The following is a 24,251-nucleotide window of genomic DNA, read 5'->3' on the forward strand; positions in this document are numbered from 1 at the left end:
AGTCAAAAGGCCTTCTCAAAAGTGACTTAACTAAACTAGAAAAACTGCCTGGAAGTCAAAGCCAAGGAGAGGACCTGGGGGCAGGCAGGTATTCCCAGTGTTCCAGGCAGAGCAAACAGCTTGTGCAAAGGCTTGGTGATGGGGGAGACAGAGCACGGCATAGGTAAGAAGTAAAAGAGACCAGCATTAATAATATCAGTATAGAAGGGGAATAGGAATCCAAAAGAAGGGGGAAGAATTGGAGCTTTATTAGAAAAAGAGGAGCATAAAAATTCTCTTTGAAGGGGTGGTAAATGTTTTAATTTTTTTTTAATATTTACTTATTTTTGAGAGAGAGAGAGAGAGAGAGCGCGCACACATGGGGGAGGGACAGAGAGAGAGGGAGACACAGAATCCAAAGCAGGCTCCAGGCTCTGAGCTGTCAGCACAGAGCCTGACGCAGGGTTTGGACTCACGCACCGTGAGATCATGACCTGAGCTTAAGTCAGACGCTTAAACGACTGAGCCACCCACGCGCCCCTTGGGGCAATAAAGGTTTTAGGACACAACTCCTGGAACTGCTCTGAGGGATCTGAGAAATGGAAGGTATAAGTTCTAAAGCAGTTCATTGAGGGTTCCCCTAGGAGCTCCAAGTGTTACATTCACTGGTCAGTGCAGTGCTCACAGTGTGCTGTGCTTGGAACTGTGGATCCTAGGATAGGAGGAGGGGGCTTTCCATGCCCCACTCCTGCCTGTGCTCAGAGCTCCTTTATGGGCACTGGCATTAGCACTGTAACCACCACAATGGCGGGCCCCACTGTAGCACTTAAATGCTGTGGTTACAAAAATCTGGGATTTATCTAGCGTTTCCACAATTTTTTATGACACCCATGGGTGCCAGAGATAAAGATCTGTTCTTTGACATTCATTCCCCAGTTCTCATGGGATCCCAGATCAAACCAGGTGGTCATCCTTTGGTTCTCTGGCCTCATTCCACATGGCTTTATGTTTTTAACGTTCTTTTCCTCTGAAGGATTTGAGATGCTTCGTAGGCTTCATATAGCAGCCTCATCAAGGATCAAAGGAGAAGTGGCATTTTTGCACATGGCATTTGGGGAAACAGAGGCAGGGGCAGGCAATAGGCCCTACAGTAAGCCAAGACTTTGAATCAGATCAGACCAACCAGGGTTGGAACTCATGGTTTGCCATTTCTTGCAGCTTAATGACCTGTTTTATGAGCCTCAGTTTTTTTGTGTGTAAGAACGGAGTAATCATGTGCTATTACCGAGCTGTTACAGAAGGTGTGTGGCTAATATCAAGCGTCCAGCACAATTAGTTCCTGTCTCTCAGGTTCCTAAGCACAGTTTGCACATCACAAAAAGGCACACAGGTATATGTTTGGTGGGGTATGTGTTGCAACACTGCATTGTTCCTTGATGCAGTTTGTGTGCATTAGAAAAGCCAGAATGGTGGCTTCATTTATTGGTGTCGCCATCTGAGAGCTGCTCTCCAGGCATTTGCTGTTCTTAGAGACCAATACTGAATCTGGGTTCAGGCCTGGCGGTCTCTGGCAAATTACCTTTGATTATTAGAAAGACATCGTGGGGTCCACTACAAATTGAGATCATCCTGGAGCCTGAGGAGCCTCTGCTATGTTTTAGGCTCAGTCAGTGCTTCCTTCATCCCCAATATACTTCCTCATTCTAAGAAGGTTTCAAGACAACTTACAGAACTACAACCCATGTAAAGTAACAAGTCACGAGGGTGCAAAACTGGTGCCCCACATGCAGAATACAAGCTTTTGACCACACTAGTAGAGGTAGAGGTAGGTTTCAAATTTGGCTTTGAACCTTAGCAGTCAGTGTGAAAAGCAAAGTGGATTTAGCCAACTTGTGATACTATTCAGTAAGTACTTATCTGGCAAAGCCATGGCTCCAGGACAAAATGGTGTGTGAGGTCTTTTCAGTTGTGTGAAATGTGCGTTATATTGAGTACCCACTGGGCACTTGAAACTTTTAGGGAAATAGGTACTTGTTGGGTTATACAAGAACTATCTCATGCTCGAGCTCACTACATTTTAATCTGATTTTTTTTTCTAGCAAATTATTTTTTTTAAGTTTATTTATTTTGAGAGAGAGAGAGAGAGAGCAAGCAGGGAAGGAGCAGAGAGAGAGGGAGAGAGAGAGAATCCCAAGCAGGCTCTACACTACCAGCACAGAGCCCGACGAGGGGCTCGATCCTACGAACTGTGAGATGATGACCTGAGCTGAAACCAAGAGTCGGATGCTTAACTGACCGAGCCATCCAGGTGCCCCTATAATCTGATTTTTCAAGGAAATGTGCAACGAATTTCATGGGAAAAAATGAAGTGTCAGGATACCCTGGCCAGATGTTTTGCTTCTGACCCATTTTCCTCTCTGAAGGGATTTTCAACCAGTATCAGCCAGTCTAATCTACCCTTCACTGCACAGCTGAGCACAGGAATACAAATGGTAGGATCTACTGTCCAAAAGGTGAATGCTGTATCTGTATATATGTTAGAGCTGCTAGCTTCGACCTCACCCTTTCATAGATATAAGGCTTTTTCCTGTAGCAAATTCAAAACAGTCAATCTAGCAAAGAACTTGAAAAACAATTGATTACAGTTCATGCTGCAAAACCATGATTCTTTGCGCCTAGTTGGGAATCTCTAAGGGTTACATGAGGTTCTTTAAAATCCCCAGTAACAGAAGAGGCTCCTCTGGGAGAGGCTGGGCCTGAAAACCTGAGTGAGCATTGGGGAAAATAGCAACCAAGTATTTCTTTTGAGTGCACGGGGAGGAGGAAGAGGGGGAACAGAGGTTTGGAAGATAATCAAGTATTAGCGGGATGGTGAGGTTAGAGACAGACGAGAGAATCAAAACACACTGAGAAGATGTAGAAAATCTTCCATCATCAACAATAGCCAAAGCCCTCTCCCAGAAACTGAGAAACATCACGCTTATGCACTGAATTATATCAAGCTTCATCTCAGAGCCCATATTTCTTCTTCCTGCAGCCACATATTTACCTTTTCTGCCCCCACGCCCTTTTGGTTGCCACTTTCTTATCGTGGTTGTGCGTGGACATATGCCCTGCTCCCTCTTTCCAAGGTAAGCCCTGATCTATTTCCCTGTCTGCTCTTTATTCTGAAAAAAGGCCCTCTCATCCTGCAAGATTTGCCTCCCTGGAACCTTGGCTGCCCTGGAAAAGTCCTCCTTCCTTTTATAGTGACTGCTTGGGAGGACACAGATCAAGTTTGCCCTTTTCAATTAACGAGGTGCGCTCAGAATCACAGAGTGAACCTTGACAGCGACAGTGACGGGCATCCCTCCCCAGCTGCGGGGGATGTTACTATTCTTATCTAAGAACACGGATCAATCATTTTTCTTTCCTGCAGCAATTTAACTTGATTTTTCAAAGGTATTTTCATCAATACTCCCCCCACCTCCAACATCTTATTTTGAAAATTTTCAAACATGCAAAAAAAAAAAAAAAAAAAAAAAAAAGGAAAAAACTGTAAAATAAACCCATATATACTCTTGGCCTAGATTCACCAATTCTGCCCCCCGTTTGCTTGTCCTCTCTCCCTTGCAGTCTGGCTTTCTCCCCCTGGCCCCTGCTCTTGATTTCTCTGTGTATGTGTGTACATACATCTGCTTTTTCTGCTGCACTGTTTGAAAGTAGGTTGTAGCCGTCACAGAAGTTCACCTTAGGTATTCTCCTACATAACTAGTAATATCATTATCATACCTAATAAAATGAACATCTCATATATAGTCTGTATTCCTTTGTTCGATTCGGGATCCTAATAAGGCTCAAACTCTGCACGTGGCTGTTACTGTTCTTAAGTTTCTTTATGATAGAACAATCCACTTCCTTTTATGTCTTTCATGCCCTTGTATTTTTTGATGAGTTCAGGCCAATGTTCTTGTATAATGTCCTACCTTCTAGATCGATATGATCACCTCCTCAGGACGTTACTTATGTGGTAACTTCTGTTTTGTGTTTTTTTTTTTCTGTCCTTCAGTGTAAAATCTAAATGTATGATTATATTCAGGTTAAATATTTTGGGAAGAATATTACATAGGTGATGTTGAAGACTTGTTATTTCATCATGTCAAGAGGCTGTGATGTTAGATTGTCCTCATTTTTGCGACACAAGTTTGATTTTTTGGCTCAGGTTGTGGGCAAAACTTGGAAACCAGATCTCTCTGCTGTACGGATACAGATTTCTTTTTGAAATTGGTAAATAATTGGGGAGAGAGGTGGTATTGATACTTTGAGATTGTGCGAAGACCTTGTTACTAGCCATATTTTACCCAACAGTTTGAGAATCCATGATGATTCCCGCCTGAATAAATTATCATATTGGGGGGCTCAAAATGATGATTTTTAAAATTCTATAATCTTTTCTATATCCGTCAGCTGGCATCCTGTAAAAGGAGAGCTTTATCAACCCCCTCTCTCCATTTCTGTCTCTCCATTTCTCTCTCTCTCTCATACACACACACACACACACACACACACACACACATAACTTATAAATTCAGTTTTTATAATCTAATTTTTCTGATACTCAGATTCTTTGAAATTTCGCTAGCAGCAGCTCCTTCAACTGCTTCTTGTACCCTTTTAGTGTGATCTCATGAGTCTTTGAACACTGCTTTGTTTTCTGGCACAAGTTGTCCCAGGCTCATCATGTGCTTTCTCTGACCCAGACCTGAAATCAAAGGCTTCTCCAGGGGGCGCTGGTTTCTTCTGGTCTCATCAGAATGGCATGTAGAAACCAAAATGTGGGTGCTACGTGTGCTCATGGCTACTAGCCATTTCATTGAACAAAACTGGGAGATATATTTTCAAAATAATCATGAATATTAATGATATTTCCTATATAAATGTTATACTATAAGGCTTTTCCTTACTTTATTTTATTTTCTATTTTCTAACAGAAAAATGCTTGTTCCTCAGAAGATTAATATATTTAATTATTTGCTTTATCCAAAATAAAAATAGAATCATCTTAGAATTATAATACTGTAAGGGTGGCTGGGCGGTTCAGTTGGTTAAGCATCTAACTTCAGTTCAGGTCATGATCTCACAGTTTGTGAGTTCGAGTCCTGCATCATTGGGTGAGCCTTGCCTCTCTCTCTGTCTCTCTCTGTCTCTGTCTCTATGTCTCTCTGTCTCTCTCCCTCTGCCCCTCATGGGATTCTCTCTCTCAGACTGTCTCTCTCTGCCCTCACTCACCTGGGCCCTCTCTTTCTCTCTCAAAAAAAAAAAAAAATATATAGTACTTTAATGGTCAGGGCTCTCCAGAGAAACAGAACCAATAGTGTGTGTGTGTGTGTGTGTGTGTACTGTCTTTTTGTTCTATTCAGGCCCTCAGTGGATTGGAAGAGGTTTATTCACACTGGGGAAGGCAATCGGCCTTCCTTAGTCCATCAATTCAGATGTTAATCTCATTTGAAACACCCTCACAGCCATATCCAGAATGTTTGGGCACCCTGTGGCCCAGTCAAGTTGAGACATCAAATTAACCATCACCAATACTAGTATTACTCTCCTCAACAAACCTAGTAAGTAAATCTTTGGGTTTCTTTGCTATTCCTTTTGGCATTAGAATATGTCCCATTATAGTTGTCAGAGATAAAAGTGATTTGAGTTAGTCAGAATCAAGAAGTCTCTTGAAATCAACAGTTACTTGAAATAACTCTTTGGTTATTTTATCAATTTGATATATTTAAGTTATTTGCTCCTATTGGCCTTCAACGTAAGGGTTTTTAAAAAAGCAATTTTGATTTAATTTTGTGTTTTGAATATATAAAACATTTATATGGTTCAAAAATCAGGGATATCACAAGGTGTACTGTAAGAAGTCTCACTTTCCCCCCTACCTCCCAGTCCTGTTCCTACCCACTCACTGGTTTCAAGTTCATCATTCTCATGTTTCTTTTTGCAAAAACAAGCAAATATACTACGGACTATTTATTGGAAGCCTTTCCCAATGGAACCTGTTCCATTCTTGATCACTAAAGTATTACAAGTTTACTGCATTTCACAAAATGCAGAAGTGTCTAAAACAATGCCAAAACATTTTGGACACATGTCGTAAATTCTTGTTAATTAACTGAGCTTAGCCAGATAGTCATATGGTTATATTTAGATTTGGTTGGAATTTTCTTTAGTTTTTTTTTTTTTTAATCCCATACATATTTTGTTGTTTTATGACTTAATTATAATTTCTATTTAAGCAAACACTTTTCCTCTCACATTTTAGCATTTCCTTACAAGGATGAGACCCCAGGGAATAGAATACAGGAAGTCATGTGGTACTTGCTTTGTCTACTTAACAGAGAAGAGGCTTCAGTTGTACTAGTAACACCAGGAAAGACCTCCACCTTGGCCCTCCCTAATTCACGGGAGGAAGTGCTCATCTCCACATGCCAGGATGTAGTCTGACAGCCAACTCCCTAGGGGAGAGAAGGACTCTTTGAAAACACACTACATTTCAGTAGTATCTCAGTATTGCTTTTACCCAAGCTAGGTGGTATTCAGTTGCAATCAGTCATATTTCTCAACTGAATATGACAGCCCCATTAGGTTGTACAAGGGATGGATGTGTTTAAAGGAACAGAACAGAAGAAGACAATAGAGCCAGCCTTGGCTTTTAAAAACTGCGCATTCCTGTTCATACAGTGCCTTTACTTGTTGGAAGTTTTTCCACATGTATGATTTCAACTGCTGGCGACAATAATTCTGAGAAGTAGGGCAGGAATTATTACGCCTTTTTAAAAGATGAGGAAACTGTAGGTGGCTGGCCCAGAGATGCCTGGCCAACCAGCCACGGAGTTGGGGCTCAAGGGAAGATTTCCTGCCTCTTTCTGGGCCAGAGTCATTGATCTTCCTTTTGTACTCAAGTACTCGTGTGGTCAAAAAAGGTTTCAGACAGCGCAAACACCATTTAAGACTCTGGCCAAGTGCTGTGTATCACAAATACTGAGTGTGTTAGTTACCTACTGCTGCCTAACAAATAATCCCAAAACAGTGTGCATTAAAACAACATGTATTATCTCAGGGTGCCTGGGTGACTCTGTCCGTTAAGTGTCTGACTTTGGTTCAGGTCACGATCTCACTGCTCGAGAGTTTGAATCCCGCATCAGGCTCTGTGGCAACAGCTCAGAGCCTGGGGCCTGTTTTGGGTTCTGTGTTTCCCTCTCTCTCTGCCCCTCTCCTGCTCACTCTCTGTCTCTCTCTCTCCTTCAAAAATAAGTAAACATTAAAAAAATTAAAAAATAAATAAAACAACATGTATTATCTCAAGTGTCGGTGGGTCAAGAGTCTGGGTAGTTTCTGGGTAGCTGAATCTGTGGTTATGAATCTCTGAGTGTCTGACTCTCTGTCCCTAAGATAGTGACATTTTGTATCTGGATAAAAGAAAGCAAATGTGGTCTGTCACAAGATTGAAAGCAAGGGCTGTGGTTATCTCAAAGCTGGACTGGAAGAATATCTGCTTCCAGGCTCACTCATATTGCTCTCAGCAGGCAGCAGGGCATAACTGACTGTTGGCCAGAGACATTAGTCCTTTCCATAGGACTGTGCATAGCATGGCAACTGGCTTGATCCAGAGAAAAAGCAGAGAGAGAGACAGAGAGGGAGAGACAGAGAGAGAGAGAGACAGACAGACAGACACACACACACAGAGACAGAGACAGAGAGAAACACCAGAGAATAAGACAGAAACCAGAATTTTTTTAATAGCCAAAAGTAACAACCCATCACTTTTGCCATATTCTTTTTTGTTAGAAGCAAGACCCAAGGTCCAGTTCACACTCACAGGGAGGGGTTATACAAAGGTGTGAACATCAAGAGATGAGGCTCAGGAGCCATTTTAGAGGCTGCCCATCGCACTCAGTGATTTATTTGAAGATTTTGTTTTAGCCCAGCCCTTGCAGTGATGTTTTTCAGAATTTCAACAATTCAGTAGAATCTTTTTCAAGGAGAATCTAAAATAGTATTGTCATTAGACAGAGAAGACAAATGTCATATGATCTCAATTGTATGCAGAATCTTCAAAAAATGAGCTCATAGATAGGGAGAACAGATTTGTGCTTGCCAGAGGCAGGTGTTGGGGGGTGGACAAAATGGATGAAGGGGGAGGGGTGGTCAAAATGTATAAACTTAATCTATTTTATAAAATAATTAGGTTCTATTTATTCACATTGGGTTGGGAAATTTTTTTTTGTTCTTCTGTAATATTTGACAGTCATATTTATAAGCATGCTGACCCTTTTTGTTAAATTTATTTCTAAAGATATTACAGTCCTGTTGTACATATAAATGGTATTTAAACTTTTTTTGACTGGGGCGCCTGGGTGGCGCAGTCGGTTAAGCGTCCGACTTCAGCCAGGTCACGATCTCACGGTCCGTGAGTTCGAGCCCCGCGTCAGGCTCTGGGCTGATGGCTCAGAGCCTGGAGCTTGTTTCCGATTCTGTGTTTCCCTCTCTCTCTGCCCCTCCCCTGTTCATGCTCTGTCTCTCTCTGTCCCAAAAATAAATAAACGTTGAAAAATATAAATAAATAAAATTTTTTTGACTTCCCAGTTTTTACTGTTCGCATAAAGAAAAGGTATTACTTTTGTAAACTTTGTTTCTGGCTATCTTACAAAATTCTTTTATTAATTCTAACACTAGCATCTCTTTGATTCTCTGGATGTACAGGCCTGTCATCTGAAATAAAGTTACTATCATCTCTTTTGCCTACAAAACCATAGGTTCAGCCATGTCCTTCCCACTTCTAGTATATTTCCTTATTACAGGTGTCAAGGACAATTTCTCCTGGGATAAAACTCATGAATGAGTCTCTAAACAAAGTAGATTTAAGGAAGGGGATTCCCAATGTGGACAATAAGATCATACAGTGAAGGATAGCAGAAACCAGTTAGAAAAAAAGGAGGCCATGGGGCACCTGGGTGACCCATTCAGTTAAGTGTAGGACTCTTGATTTCGGCTCAGGTCATGATCTCATGGTTCATGGGTTCAAGTCCCACATTGGGCTCTGCACTAGCAGCATGAAGCCTTGGGTCCTCTTTCTCCTTCTCTGTCTGCCCCTCCCCTGCTTGCACTCTCTCTTTCTCAAAATAAATAAATAAATTTTTTAAAAAAAGAGGAAAAAAGGAGGCCAGGAAAAAGTGATATGACGTCTTTAAACACGGAATATCTCTAATGGGCCAAGCACTGTTTTAGATGTTGAGGATGGATGGTGATGAATGAGACAGATTTTCTTCAGTCATGATTTTCTATCCCAATAGGCTTCAAATTGTATATTACTTAGTAGACTTTATAAGTCTGCTTTGGTAGTTATTTGGTAAAGTCAATAACTTAAACAGACTTGCTTGAGTTTTACTACTTCTTTTTTTTGCCAGCTTTATTGAGGAATAACTGACAAAAAAGGGTATATATTTAAGGCGTACAATGGGATGTTTTGATATGAGTATTACTCGTGTAATGATTACTACCATCAAGTTAATTAACATTCATCACCTCGCGTAGTTACCTATTTTATGTGTCTGTGGTCGGAACACTGAAGACCTACTCTCTCAGCAAACTTCAAGGATGCGAACTAGGCATAGTTGATGCAATGTAATTATGGTTTATGTAATTTTGTATGGTTTATATAAATATATGTGTATGTCCAGCTGTATAACACAATGCAGTTAATGCAATGTGTTATTGTTAATGCAATCTGTACATCAGATCTCTAGAACTTCTTCATCTCATAACTGAATGTTTGTACCCTTTGACCAACATCTCTCCATTTCCCCCACCTCCCAGCACCTGGTGATCACCATTCTACTCTCTGTTTTGCTAAGTTCAAATTTTATAGAATCCACATATAAGTGATACTATGGATCATTGCCAAAATTTATTATCTTTTGCGTTTTTTTGATGATAGCTATCTTAATGGGTGTGAGTTGATAACTCATGGTGGTTTTGCTTTGCATTGCTCTGATGATTAGTGACACTGAGCACCTTTTCATGTACCTGTGGGCCACTTGTGTCTTCTTCTGAGAAATGTCCATTCAGTACCTTTGCCCATTTTTAAAATTGTTATTTGTGTTTTTACTATTGAGTTGTAGGAGCTATTTATATATTTTAGATTTTCACCCTTTATCAGATTTGCAAATATCAGGTTTGCAAATATTGTCTCACATTCTGTAGGTTGCTTTTTCGTTTTGTTGATTGTTTCCTTATGGTAACTAACCCTGATTTTGTCGATAATGAGACTTATGAGCAGATATATACAGGACCCATGTAAGACCAATGTAAGAAGGGCAATCAAGAAGTGGCACGCAGGAGAGGTGGATAAAGATATTGGAGGGAAAGCGACTCGTTAAGATTTTGCTGACAATGCAGTGCTAGTAGAAAGAGCAGGAGGCACGATGATGAAATTCTCAGTTGTTCCTGGCACCTGATTACAGGTAGAAAGTGAAGGAGAATGAAGTGGCAGGTTTGGTCTGGGGCCAGCAGAGGAACTTGTCTCCGGGGTATGCATCAGTTCAGGAAGTACGGAACTTGGCAACCCAAACACAGCATCGAAGTGGGCAGCTGGAAACAGGGACCTAGATCTCATGAGATGAGTTCTAGGTGGATTTGGAAATTAGAGATCACTCTTAACTGATGGAGTCATGAAAGTGGGGGTGACATCACCAGGGGACAAATGAAGGTAGCAAGAGAAAAAGATCAGAAAGAGAACTTGGAAAATGTCATTTACATCTATGCAATTCTAATAAGGGGAGAATAGTTGGACCACAACAGACACACCAAAAAATCTCCCTGAGGAAACCAGGATAGTGTGCAGACGCAGAAACAAAGGGAGGTAGGGTGTCCAAATGCTGCTGAAGAGACTGGATGGAAAAGTGTGCAGTGGGTTTGGTAATTGGAGGCCGCTCCTACATGATTATTAAGGGTCAGGAAAGGAAAGCAATGAGTGGAGCAAGAGGGCATGGGGAAAAATGCACAACAGCATGTAACAACTTTGGAAACAAATGAAGGACAGGAATGGGCAGGCACTGGGGGTAGAAGCTAGTTTAGGAAAGGCTTTGTTTTAGGATGGGGACGTCTGAGCTCATGGGCCCCTATGGAGGGGGCACAGCCACTGGAGAGAGAGAACTGTGCGGAGGAACAAGAGCAGAGAACTGGTGGAGTGAAGATGTTGAGGGGTCAGAAGGGATGGAAATGAGAGCCAGGTGCAGCCCGACAGCCTTTAGAAAGGGAGTCGCAAAAAACTTCTTTGCCAACGCCGACATATATACCGATCTTGTCCGCCTTTCCTAGTGTGGCTTCAAGAGCAGAACAACCTCTCCCAGTTGCCCAGCTTCTCTGGCTCTGATATCCAGCCTGATAGCTGGAAAAACAGGAGGGAGGCTCTTAGTGAAAGCCCTGATGATGGTGATGGAATCTATTCCTTGCTTTCCAGACATTCCATGCATTCTCAGCCTATCTTTGAGCAGAAGGTGGGGTAGGTATTCTACAAATGTGAGTCCCAGAAATGGGAGAGCAGATTTGGACGTTAAAATCAGAGTCACATAGCCAGAAAAGGGGGCCATGTTTCTGTTCATCCCCTAAGTAGCCCCACATTGCTCTGCAAAACCAGTGTCACTTTAATCCCCCACCCCCACCCCACTGCCACACACACACACACACACACACATACACAGCCAAGAGAGAAGCTTTCACAGAATGCTAACGGTTCCGACAAAAATCCTTGAACTTTCTGCAGTTCCTTTCATCTGACCCTGATATTTTCCTTGAAAATGAACCACAGTAGCTCCAAGGAGCATGGAGAAAGGGAACAGATGGATAATGAGATAAAGGAGTTTGGATTTGCCTAAGAAATATCATTAAACCTTGAAATATCCAAGCTTTTCCAGCTACGTAAAAACTGCCAATAATCTTTCTAGCTATTAGGAGTTGCTCTTAAACAGCCATTTGTCTGGATGATGATAAAATAAGGGTTACTATGTACCAGGCACCGTTCCAGTCTCTTTATATGTATCATCTTGCTTGATTCTAGCAAGAATTATATATGGTGAAGGTAGAAGTACCTTTCTCCTCATTTACAAATGAGGAAAACTGGCTTGGAGAAAGTGAGAGGCTACCCACACTTATAAGTGGGGTGGCGGGGGGCAGGATTTGAATTCTGCAAGTCTCCCACCAACGCCTGCATCTTAACCATCATCTTAACCACCCTGTTTCCAGGGATACACCCAAGTCATTTTTCTTCATTATATTGGAAAAATACAAAGCTTCATCTGAATCTTATAAAGCCATCTCTACAAACGGTTAGGAGCCACTCATTTAAATGAATGCGTTACGTCTTTTTATTTTTTTCTACCCGAAGTAGAATAGTGCAGGGAAGTATGTCGTTTGGGTAAAAAAGAAAAAGAAAAAAAGGTAACTCAGTGGTTAACCTGGCACACCACCACCATTCCTGTCCTCAGTATATACGAAAGCAACAAAATGTGCTTGATACTTCTCTTCTGAACACGGCAGTAAATTCCCAGGCTCCAAAGCAAAGTCAATCTCACCAAAAAGAGCAGCAATGCATGAAATGGGAGAAAATATTCTCAAGTCATGTATCTCATAGGGGGTTAATATCTAAAATACACAAGGAACTCATATAAATCAATAACAAAACCCCCAAACAATCCAGTTAAAAAACGGGCAGAGGATCTGAATAGACATTTTTCCAGAGATGACATACAGATGGCCAACAGGCACGTGACAAGGGGCTGAACATCACTGATCATCAGGGAAATGCAAATCAAAACCACAGTGAGATATCACCTCACACCGCTGGAATGGCTATTATAGAAAAGACAAGAAATATAAAGTGTTGGTGATGATGTGGGGAAAAACGGGAAGCTTTGGTGGGAATGTAAATTGGTGTAGCCATCATGGAAAACAGTATGGAGGTTCCTCAAAAATTAAAACTATCACCACAATAGATAGAAGGATAGATATGATAGAAAGATAAATGTACCTCCATGTTCATGGCAGCATTATTTACAAGAGCCAAGGTATGGCAGCAATCTGAGTATCCACTGATGGATGAACGGATAAAGAAATGTGTGGTGTGTATACACACACACACACACACACACACACACACACACCATGGAATATTATTGAGCCATAAAATGAAGGAAATCTTGCCACTTGCAGCAATATGAATAGACCTTGAGGGCATCATACTCAGTGAAATATCAGACAGGGAAAGACAAATACCATATGATCTCACTGATACGTGGAATCTAAAAAACAAACAACATAAACAAAAAGCAAAAACAAGCCTGTAGAGGATGGATTGATGGTTTCCATAGACAGAGTGTGGGCTAAATGAATGAAGGGGGTCACAAGGAACACACTATCAGTTATAAAATAAATAAGTCCTGGAGATAGGATGTACAGTGTGGAGGCTATAGTTAACAATGCTGTATTGCATATTTGAAAGTTGCTAAGAGAGTAGATCTTAAAAGTTCTCATCACAAGAAAAACAATTAGTAATTGTGAATGGTGATGGATGTTTACTCGTCTTACTGTGGTGATCATTTCATAATATGTACAGATATTAAATTATTATGTGGTACACCTGAAATTAATATAATGTTATATGTCAATCCTACTTAAAAAAGAAGACATTCAGCCTGACTGCCTGTCCTCAGTGTGCCCTAAAAGGGAAATAAGCTGAGGGATAACAGTAAAAACACCAAAGAAACTCATCCATGGTGGCCGTAATGAACAGGGATGGAGAGCACTTTTTGGTGCTATGTCATTGTCCTGCCTTCCAGTTTCCCATCGCTCAGCCCTACCAGACTCCACAAAGGATCTGTCCCCAACAGCCAAGAAAATGCCTTTGTCTTGGGGTGCCTGGCTGGCTCAGTTGGAAGAGCATGTGACTCTTGATCTCGGAGTCGTGAGTTCAAGCCCCACACTGATGTAGAGATTACTTAAAAATATCTTTTTTTTTTTAAAGGGAAAAAAAGAAAATGATTTTGTCTTCAACAGCAAGTCCCCCGAGACCCCCTGCTCCACATACTTGTGGCTCCCCTTGACTCTTGGATATCCCATCATCCCCCTCTTGTTCCCAGGATGGACGTGGGCCACAGACATTTAACTCAAAGCACCTATTAACTGCTTCTCTGGCACCAGCTGTCTCAGTCAGGCTCTGACACTTGAAACTGTTTTTTTGTTTTTTTTTTTTTTTCCTAGATTGACCTTTTGGTATGACCCTTGCCTACCATTTGCACATCCCTGGACTTTTCTTTCATTCACAGAGTTTTTCTCATAGGCAACTTGTGCCAGGTATGACAGATTCTAGGTAGATACAATTTCCTCTTGTGACTTTTCAACAATGCAGACTGACTCTCACAATAACACCTCATTAAAATGGCACAAGAGTTTACAAAGTAATTCTACCTATATTGACTCCACTTTTCTTTCTGACTACCTTCTAAAGTCAGTGATACCACCCACCTTTTCTCAATAAGGAAACTGAGAGACAGAGAGGTTAAGCCACGCCTCAAAAGCTATTCAACCAACGAGCCTCAGAACTAGTACCAAACCCAGGTTTTTTGGGCTCCAGATCCTCTGTTCTCTTGTCTTCGTATTAACCTGCAGTCTCTCAACTCTGAGCCCACCCTTCTGAACTTGCGCAGGAGCTCTCCAAACTCCATTTCTCTCACCCCCTCGCCAAAGGGCTTCTTGTTGGGTTACTGCCAACAGAGGGCATTTCGGGGAGATTGGCAAGTGGGAGGAGGGTGAAACGGGCTCCCTTCTTGGTCTTCAGTTCCCATCGCTGTTGCTGTTACAGCAGCAGAAAGAAGGCTCCCGCTGCCCACTTCTTGGCCATCTCATGGCTCTTCAGAGGTGCCAGTGACAGCTAGACTGCCAGCTGGGAGGTCCTCTCTCACGCCCTGGGCCAGGCCACTGGGAGCTTTTGAGCATCTACCGAGCACATTTCCAGCTGTAGCAGTGATCGCGTACCCATTGGGTTGTGCCTCCATAGGGAGATCCAAACTGTGGTTATAAGCACCTCCCAGACAGAAGCCCCACCTCCAGATCTGGTGGTCAGCCTCAATACCCTATCAGAGGTAAAGGCACCAGCAGCACGAGGCTTTCCCCTCAAGATCTCCTCTCCAGAGCCTGGTACCCTGTATTCAGAGACTGGGGCACCAGCTGCACAGAGACAACCCCCACCCCAGAGGTTTGGGTGAGTCCCTCCTCCTATACCTGGGGCCTGATAACAATACCTCTTCCCTTTCTCCTGCCAGCCTTGCACGGTAGTTCTGCTGTGCATGATCTCTGGGTCACTTTAGCATCCATGTACTTTTCTTTCACCCTTCCAATGCCCATTTGTTGTGCATCGAAACACCTAATGTGCTTTTTCTTTTCCTGACTAGAACCTGACTGATACTGCATTCAGAGTACTGAAGGGAGGGAGTCCCAGGAAACAGACCCTCAAAATAGGAATTTGGGGCTGATTTGTCCCCGTCTTTGGCCTTGAAAACAATGCTGAGCCCCTTGCCAACAAAACAGTGGGTACTGGAAATTCATGCACATGCAGTGGCATCGTGAGTAATATTACCTGTGCTTGTTTGCAGCAAAGCGGCCATTGAAGGCAAGGTTTTAAGAAACCGGATGGCTCCTTCTGACTACACTGGAGAATTTGCAGAGAGAAAATGATAAGGTCACGTCTTTAAACTCTCAGCTCTATTTCTTGGTAGAACAGCACACGGTATGTGGGGTGTATATTGGCTCTAGAATCTAAAGGTACTTCCACTCATAGGAGGTGCAAAGTGCGACCTCTTGTCTTTCACTTTGGAGATGATATCTTGACATGCTCTTGAGTGATGAACCCCCAAGAAATGAGAAGAGTGGTAGATGAGAAGGTGGTGGATGTCTTAGAATGAGCAAAAGTGGGAGGATATTTCTGTCCTATGTGAATGCAAACTGAGTGGCATTTACAAGAGGCTCTCAATAATCAGATGAGTAAGATGACACCCTCAAACACAATGGTGCTTAGTCAATGGGTCCATGTTTCAAGTGGCTATGTTGGCAGGTATGGGAGTCACAAAATGGACTTTTCCTCTTCAACATTTATCATTCTGTTGCCACTGCTGAGCAGCGAACCTGCTAACCGCAGAAGTATATTCTGAGCCCCTGATATGACATAATTCCAGAAGGTCACCTGCAGGCATGGTGATTACACTGGATCCCTTCTAGTCTTTTAAGGGCAGAGAACCAATTACTACTATAAGCTCTTATCCTAGATGGGGGTTTGTCTTTCACCTGTAATACTTTGGCAACATCTTCATCCACGGACTTATGAAATATGTTATTCTCTGTCATGTTGTCCCTCACAACGTTGCTTCTGGCCAAGCACCCATTTGTAGCCAAAGAAATGCAGCAGTAGGTTTATGCCTATGGAATTCACTGGGCTTATCATGTGCCCCATCACCCAGAAGCATCTGGTTTCATAGAACATTGGAATAGCCCTTGGACGAGGCCGTTACAATGCAAGTTAAGAGACAACACCTGAGATATAGGGACACTATTCTACAGTGTGTGGTCATTGATATATGGTGCTGTTTCCCCCGTAACCAGAGTATAAAGGTCTAGAAACCAAGGGTTGAAGATAGGTCTGGCTCCTTTCACTAGCCAACCCACTGGAGAAATTTTCCTTCCCATGTCAGCGACTTTGGGTCCCAAGTTCTAAGTTAATGACAGATGCATGCTTCCACCAGGGACACAATGATTTCACTGAATTGAAAGTTGAGACTTTCACCTTGACCTTTTGGGCTTTCATGCCACTGAACTAATAGGCAGAGAAGTGTTTGCCCACTGGCTGGGACAATTGATCCTGATTACCAGGCAGAAAATGAGGTTGCTGCTACACTCCAGGGGCAGGAAGGACTATGTCTGGAGCCTGGAGGATTCTCTGGGGGCAGCATTAAGTCCTGTAACAATCACTGAAGGAAAACGCTAGTCACCTAAGAACAGTGGGATTGTAGAAGACTCAGTCCCTTAGAAATGAAAGTAAAAGAAACAAAGTAGAGAGGCTGACCAACTGAGCCACTGACTGGATATGGGGAGGTGGCCTGTAGAATGAGAAATGGAGGAGGGAAGTTCTAGAAATCAACAATGGCCGTGTGTCTCATAAGGAAATGAAGACTGTAGCAGCTACGCTTTGTCCCGTTTACTTGTTGTTGAGTCATTTTTTAGAAGTCTTGCTGTCGATGGTTAGCTTTCTAATTTTGCCTCTGGGTCACGGAAGGGCAGGTGATATTATGAGTGAAGTAGAAAAGGAGTTCACCAGAATCTGAGATGGGTAGAGGACAGTTGGGACCGTGTAATGTTTCTGGGGAGAGGGTGAGAGTGTCTTCATTTGTAGGAAAGACTGATACATCTTATACAGCAGAAGCAAGTTGTTATCTCAAGTAAGGGTAGAAGATTGTGTACAGGTGTTGCTGGCACAGGAGTGTTTCATTCCCTCTTGTCTGTGAGCCTGAGACCACTCTTCTATATTCTGCTCTGTGACTTTGGGGCTGAGACTCTGCAAACTGTATTTCCCAATCTCCCTTGCCAGCTTCCTGTTAGAGCTGTTAACGGTAAGCCCTAGAGGGGATTTGGAAGGTGGAAGAGGAGGTGGAAGGGACGTCCCGTAGATCTGACTCCCACGTGTCTGGATATGAGCAGGGTGGGACTTCCCTCCAGACGTTCATACCGCATCCTGCGAGGACCCTCATCCCAGCCCATAGTTTGGTAACATCACCTCTTCCACTTTATTCCCCCAGACTGCTTCTGCAGTTATTAATTTCTGGGTTGTTCTAGTATCTCCATTTTGTTCTTTCAGCCTTCCAACACCTGTGTAACCAATTCCCTGTATTATTAGATCCTCTCTGTTGGTATATCTAATATGGCTTCTGTTTTTCTAATTGGATTTTACACTTACAACTCTCTACACCGCTATACCAGTCATGACTATCTCTATCTATCCATCTATCTATCTATCTATCTATCTATCTATCTATCTATCATCTATCTATCTTTCTATCTGTCTATCCACCTAATGTATACTAATTATTATTATAATTCTTTTGATATAAATTTTTTTGAGATGCAATGAGCAAGGGGCAGATAGAGAGGATCTCACAAGGGAGAGAGAGAGAGAGAGAGAGAGAAGCAGGGCTCACCTGAAGAAGGACTTGAGCTCACCTGATGCGGAGCTTGAACTCACAAACTGAGATTGTGACCTGAGCCAAAGCAGAAGCATAACCAATTGTGCCACCCGGGCTCCCCACATGTCCTAATTAATTAGCAAGAATGGCAAGAAATATTATTTTCATGAAGAATTCCTGAGTGAGGTCAGAGAGCTTCTAGCAGAATTCTAACTTTTTTTTAACGTTTATTCATTTATTTTGAGAGACAGAGATAGAATACAAGTGGCGGTGGGGCAGAGAGAGAGGGAGACAGAGAATCTGAAGCAGGCTCCAGGCTCTGAGAAGTCAGCACAGAGCCTGACATGGGGCTCGAACCGACGAACTGCAAGATCATGACCTGAGCCAAAGTCAGATGCTTAACCGACTGAGCCACCCAGGCACCCCTCAGCAGAACTCTAAAATGGCAAAACTTACCTTTGCCTCTTGTCTCCTTTTTCTTTGTTCCTGTCCCTTCATCCTTGACCTCCAGAATCTTAATATCTCCTCCCTTCCAAATCTGCACTTTTTTTTAAGTTTATTTATTGAAAGAGAGAGAGAGAGAGAGAGAGAGAGAGAGAGAGAATGGGGGGGATGGGCAGAGAGAGAAGGAGAGAAAGAGAATCTCATGCTCCGTGCTGAGCCCGATGTGGGGCTCGATCTCATGACCATGAGATCATGACCTGAGCTGAAATAAAGAGTTGGACACTTAATCAAATGAGCCACCCAGGCGCCCCTGTACTTTCTTCTTTTAAATGTAAAAAACATATGAAAGTTTATGGAGAATGGCACAAGGAATGACCCCTTTTGGAATCATTGGCACTTTAGAAAACATTCTTGAAGCTGCCGAAGTTTCTTACACTCAAAGGAACCCAGCAAAATGTGACCTGGCAGGTTGCTATGGGAGGGTTACCCTGATCAAGAGATTGAATGGGGCCCACTATAGTGTTCTGAAAGTTTGGAGCCTCTGGAGTGGGCGATACGCAAAAATCAGACAAAATAAATGACTTTTCAGGAAGATAAATCAGATGCAAATATCCCAGCAGTCCTGGACTTGGCATCCTCTTCCCGGTAACATCGAGGGGAGAACGGCCAAAGACTGGCAGCCTGAGTGTGTGTGGAAACCAAGGGGTCTCTCTTTGTGTTATTTACTTTAAAGTATATCAGTTAGGATGGTTTTGCTATAAGTAGCAGATAAGCCAACTTCTAATTACTTAAGTAACCCGGCACTCCATTCCTGGATACATAGGGAAAAGAAATGAAAAAATATGACCATATGAAAGCTTCTACATGAACATTCATAGCAGTACCATCCATAATAGTCAAAAGGCGTAAACCACCAACATATCCGTCAAATGATTAATGGTGCTGTGTCCATATGACAGAATATGATTCAGCTATGGGAAGGAATGGAGTCCTTATATCTGTTGCAATATGGATGAAGGCTGAAAACATTATGCTAAGTGAAAGAAGCCTGTCACAAAAGACCAATTGATTGTATGATTCCATTCATTTGAAATGTCCACAAGAGGCGATTCCATAAAGACAGGAATTAATGGTTGCTTACGGCTGGGATGCATGGGAGGACTGGGGAAGCGATAGCTAAAAGGTATGTGGGGTTTCTTTTGGAGATGGTGAAAATGTTCTAACCATGATTTATGGCAGTGGTTGTACAGCTCTGTGAATATACTAGAGACCATTGAATGGTGAACTTTCAGTTGGTAGGTTATAGGGTATGTCAATTATGTTCTAATTTATTATTACCAAAAAATTACTCAAATACTAAGGGAATTTGTTTCGTTTACAACGGGATGTCCAGAATGGGTCAGTTTGGCAGTTGATTAATTCAGTGGTTTAACAACGTCTTCAGAGACCTCGGCTCTCTCCATCGTCCTGCTCTGCCATTTTCAGTTAGTGGCCCTTATGGTTTTAAGACAGACTACAGCAGCCTCAGACACCCCGGGGCCAGAAAAAGGAGGCTTCTTTCCTTACATCTCTTTATTTCCTGAAGAAAAGCCTTTGCCAACAGTGTCCAAGCTAACCATCCATCATACCTCAGGGGCTAGAATTTCTCCGTCACCTAACAGCAATCCAGAGTCCCCAGGAAGGGGAGTGGCATCACCATGACGGGGTTCGTGCAATCGGGTTTAACCCTGAGTCTGAAGGGGGAGAGGCAGACGCTGGAATTTAACCAGGGCTCTGCCTGTGTGGAAGAAGGGGACATGGGCTGCCGATAGGCAGCTCCAGCACCTACCAAAAAAGATGGAGAAAAGAGAATTTTCTTGCAGGGAGAACGGAATCAGACTTAGCTATGAATTCACTTCTGTCTGTCTGCCTGTCTGTCTATCTAGCTCTATCATCTAGCCACCTACCTACCTGCACACCCACGGATTTAAAATGCCTCTACTTCTGACTCCTTGTAACTACGGGGTGTGTGTTTTTCTTTATGGATTTATTCTCATCTTCCAAGGTTTGCATACTCATCAGAGCATCCCACGTCAGGGGAGATTGGAAGGACTGACGCGGACGTGAGCTGCCCAGCGGGCCTTCGCCTGGCCTCTGACAGGCGGTGTGGTCCTTTGCCATGTCTGCCCAGCTCCATCTCCAGGCGCAAGTTCTGACTGAGCGGGAGTGAGCCAGGAGGAGAGAGCATGTGGCTGAGGTCTCCTCAGGGTGAAGGGCGCACCCTTAGCCTTGGCCTCGCCCACCCCTCAACTGTTTCCAGTCCTGATGTTGCCTTTGCCGACGCTGGAAACGGTGCCTGTGAGCTGCCCCGTGACATGTGGTTGTGTTTAACTCTATAGAACTTTGAACCAGCCTCAAGCTGCGCCAGTGGGGAGATCAAAGTCAATAAAGTGTATGTATTTTATAAACGGTGAACTTTTGTGAAGAAACCGAACTCATTTAAGCCAAAGCCAAGGGGAGTGTTATGTTTTGACTGATGCATAAAACAAAGAAAGAAGGTTGTTTCCCCCTGTGTGTTATTTGGGGTTTTTTTTTTTTTTTTTTAAAGCCTGTTTAGTAAAGTCCATACTTTAAAATAAACATAGAGAACTCTCGTGTTCTTTTTGTAAACACATCGGAGCCCTTTGAAGCCAAGGATAATGAGTATGATAGCAGACGACTGTTTATCCTCTCCTGGGCTCCGTGTTTAGTTAGCTGGGTCTTGAAAACTTTAAACCTCCTTCTCCTTGAGAGAGATTTTCTGAATTGACTCCCTCAGAGCAGACAGAAGGAGAAAAGACCTCAGGAGTTAGTTAGCATCTCTTTTCAAATTTCTCTGCAAACACGGTCCTCTCCCCCAGGGGGCCACGCAGCCCCGGCCACAGGCTCCTCTTTCCCTGTGTCAGCATCGAGCCTAAACCCACTGGAGTCCCCCCACCTGCCTGACTGGGTCCCTTACCAGCCTCTCCAGGCGGTGGTGTGCTGGTACATGAGGGAACTTTGTCTCTGGCAGCAGGGAGGGGACACATGGTTTGTGACACTGGCTGATTTCTTTACTGGGACTGGTCCCATCGTAGCCCTGGGCATGTCACCCATGTGACCCACGGAGCTCTGGGTGGGGAGAGATAGACACGGAGCTTGGGCGGCCGGCCTCCAGCATCACAGCCTCCACCTCTGCCCTCCCCTCTCCACCTCTCGCTCCTGGGAGTCGGCACATCTCATTCCAGTAACTGTTTCTAAGGGGCGGCTTCCCCCACTATGGGGAAACTTTCTCGTCTTGTTGCACTGGCCCTCTCCGTGCACCACATGGTTACTCGCTTCCATTTTCTTGGCTCCCCCCAGCCCACAGCGATCTACCGGGCTATTCTGGTCACTTCCTTTGGACAGTTCCTTGAATTGTTTTGATGCCATTGTATGATTCACCGAGCCCAGCTTCCTTTCCCCTCTTAGGCAGCTGGGAAAATCAGGCTCCCTTCATATCTTCCTTTGTTAACGGCTGTATCCTGAAGTCATTCATGCCTGGCTGGGCAGGGGGTGGTGTGAGCTGTGGGCCCAGGGCCCAGTCCTCCCAGGCATCCGCGATGTTCCCTGATGGATGGAAAGCCCTCCAGGGAGGGAGGAGGCTGCGGTGTCTGGGGTGAGGCGGTTTTTCCACTCAGTTTCCAGGTGTCGGCGGGTGACGGTGGGACCCACCTGCAGGCGTAAACCTGGAGGTAGGACATCTATTCGCGATGATGAGAGCTCCGTCCAAACACGTAAACACAGATTTTGATCTCAAGGTTTGAAAGCTGGGAGCTTGAGCAGTGCCTTGCAGAGAGACTGGAGTCTCCCTCGATGGCACCTGTGGCTAATGGGGGCATTCCCCGGGACCAGCAAGGGCAAGGACACAGCTCTGCACTGGCAGTCCTTCCCTCTTGGAACCTGACTCCTCGTCAGCTCCCTGGGATTAAGAAAACAGCTTGAGAAATCAAAGATGGCATATCTTTCTTAGGACTAGTTGAAGGTTTATTTATTTATTTTGAGAGAGAGAGAGAGAGAGAGTGCAGGGGAGGGGCAGAGAGAGAGACAGGGAGAGAGAAAGGATCCCAAGCATGAAGCCCAATGCAGGGCTTGATCTCATGAGCCGTGAGATCCTGACTTGAGTCGAAATCAAGGGCGCGACACTTAAAGGACTATACGGACCCAGGTAGCCACCGTGACTCCTCTGGCCGGGGCAGGAACTGAGATGAGAGGGGGCAGGGGCACCAAGGGCCTCCTACCGCCTGGCCACCTGTCATTCTTTAAGTGCCTGCTAAAGGGTTCTGAGGGGAAGGGAAAAGGGGTGATCCTTTGGAAGGGCTATGGCCGTGTAGTTAGAAGTAGGGGGAGAAAATAGAGCCCCACAAACAGAGTGACAGCTTTGTCCCGTGCCCTCCTGGCCACCTCCGGTCAATCATTGCTGTTAACGCGGATCACGGCAGCAGCACGAGAACCCAGCCAGTGCACGCGGATCCCATGTAAACCACCCTGCACCTGTTATCTCATTGAACTGCCACATCAACCCAGTGACTTATGTAGTTTGTTATTATTCCCGTTTTATAGCCAGGAGACTAGAGGAAGGTTATTAATTTGCCCAAGGTCACAGCCAAGCTGAAGTTTGAGCCCGGATTCAGCTTTCTTCCTGTGACTGTGCAGTCGTGCTTCTCTGATCCCCCGTGTGTGCGGAGCGTGCCGGGATTCCCGTCGCGGTCAAGTCCTCCTGGAACACTTGTAGCCAGGCCATATCCCCGCTTCGGCAGCACGCTCGGCCAAGCCAGGGGTGAAAGGAGGACACGACGTCCCGGAGACACAGTGGCCTGCAGGTTTCCCAGGAGGGGCGGCTTGGAGGCCCCGGGAACCCCCTGTATGTGTCCCCGTCTCTCCCAGGCCCCGCCTCTACTCTAGAGTCCTTGTTTCCAGCTGGCTGATGCACACCTGCATTCCTCTGTCCCATCTCATCTTTTCAGGCAGATGACCCAGCCCGACTTTCGCTCCACCGTGGCCCTTGGACTCTGGGCGCCGGCCCTGGGCCTCGGCTTCACGCTCCGAAGTCCACGTGTGCTCTGCTCCTCAACCTGGCCCATTGCCCACCGGGCCACTCACCGCTGGATGAAGGGGGACGGAGGCCCACCCTCTTTGCCGCTCATTCCTTGGGCTCCACCTTCTCCTTCCCTCTCCTCAGTGCCTGAGTTCCTCACCCATCCGGCTGGAGTGTGATCCCTCCCCCTCATGGTGGCAGCACACATCCAGCCACCGCATGCAGCTCGGCTCATTGTCCAATTAGTAATCATGGTTGGCACTTCCCCGATGTGGAAGATGAGACAAGGGCTGTGTCTGCAGGTGGTCTAGTTAACCCTGGGTGACTTGGGGGAAATGGCCTACCTCCCCATGTTCCCACTTCCGTATCTGCCCAACGGAGAGAATAGAATTTACCACACGGGGTTGTTTCCAGGAGTGAATGAGTTAACATGTGCAAAGCGCTTGGAACAACGTTTGGCACCAGAGTCCCCAAATCTTAGCTCTTCCTATTGT

The 24,251-nt window shown here is 44.3% G+C and overlaps 1 pseudogene; it reads left to right on the forward strand.

Moving 5' to 3' along the window:
- LOC123591760 overlaps positions 1-23,936 on the forward strand; it is a 72,279-nt pseudogene extending 48,343 nt beyond the window's left edge.
- The last annotated feature ends 315 nt before the right edge of the window (positions 23,937-24,251 follow it).

The sequence above is a fragment of the Leopardus geoffroyi genome, chromosome B4 (assembly GCF_018350155.1).
Source record: "Leopardus geoffroyi isolate Oge1 chromosome B4, O.geoffroyi_Oge1_pat1.0, whole genome shotgun sequence".
NCBI lineage: Eukaryota > Metazoa > Chordata > Mammalia > Carnivora > Felidae > Leopardus > Leopardus geoffroyi.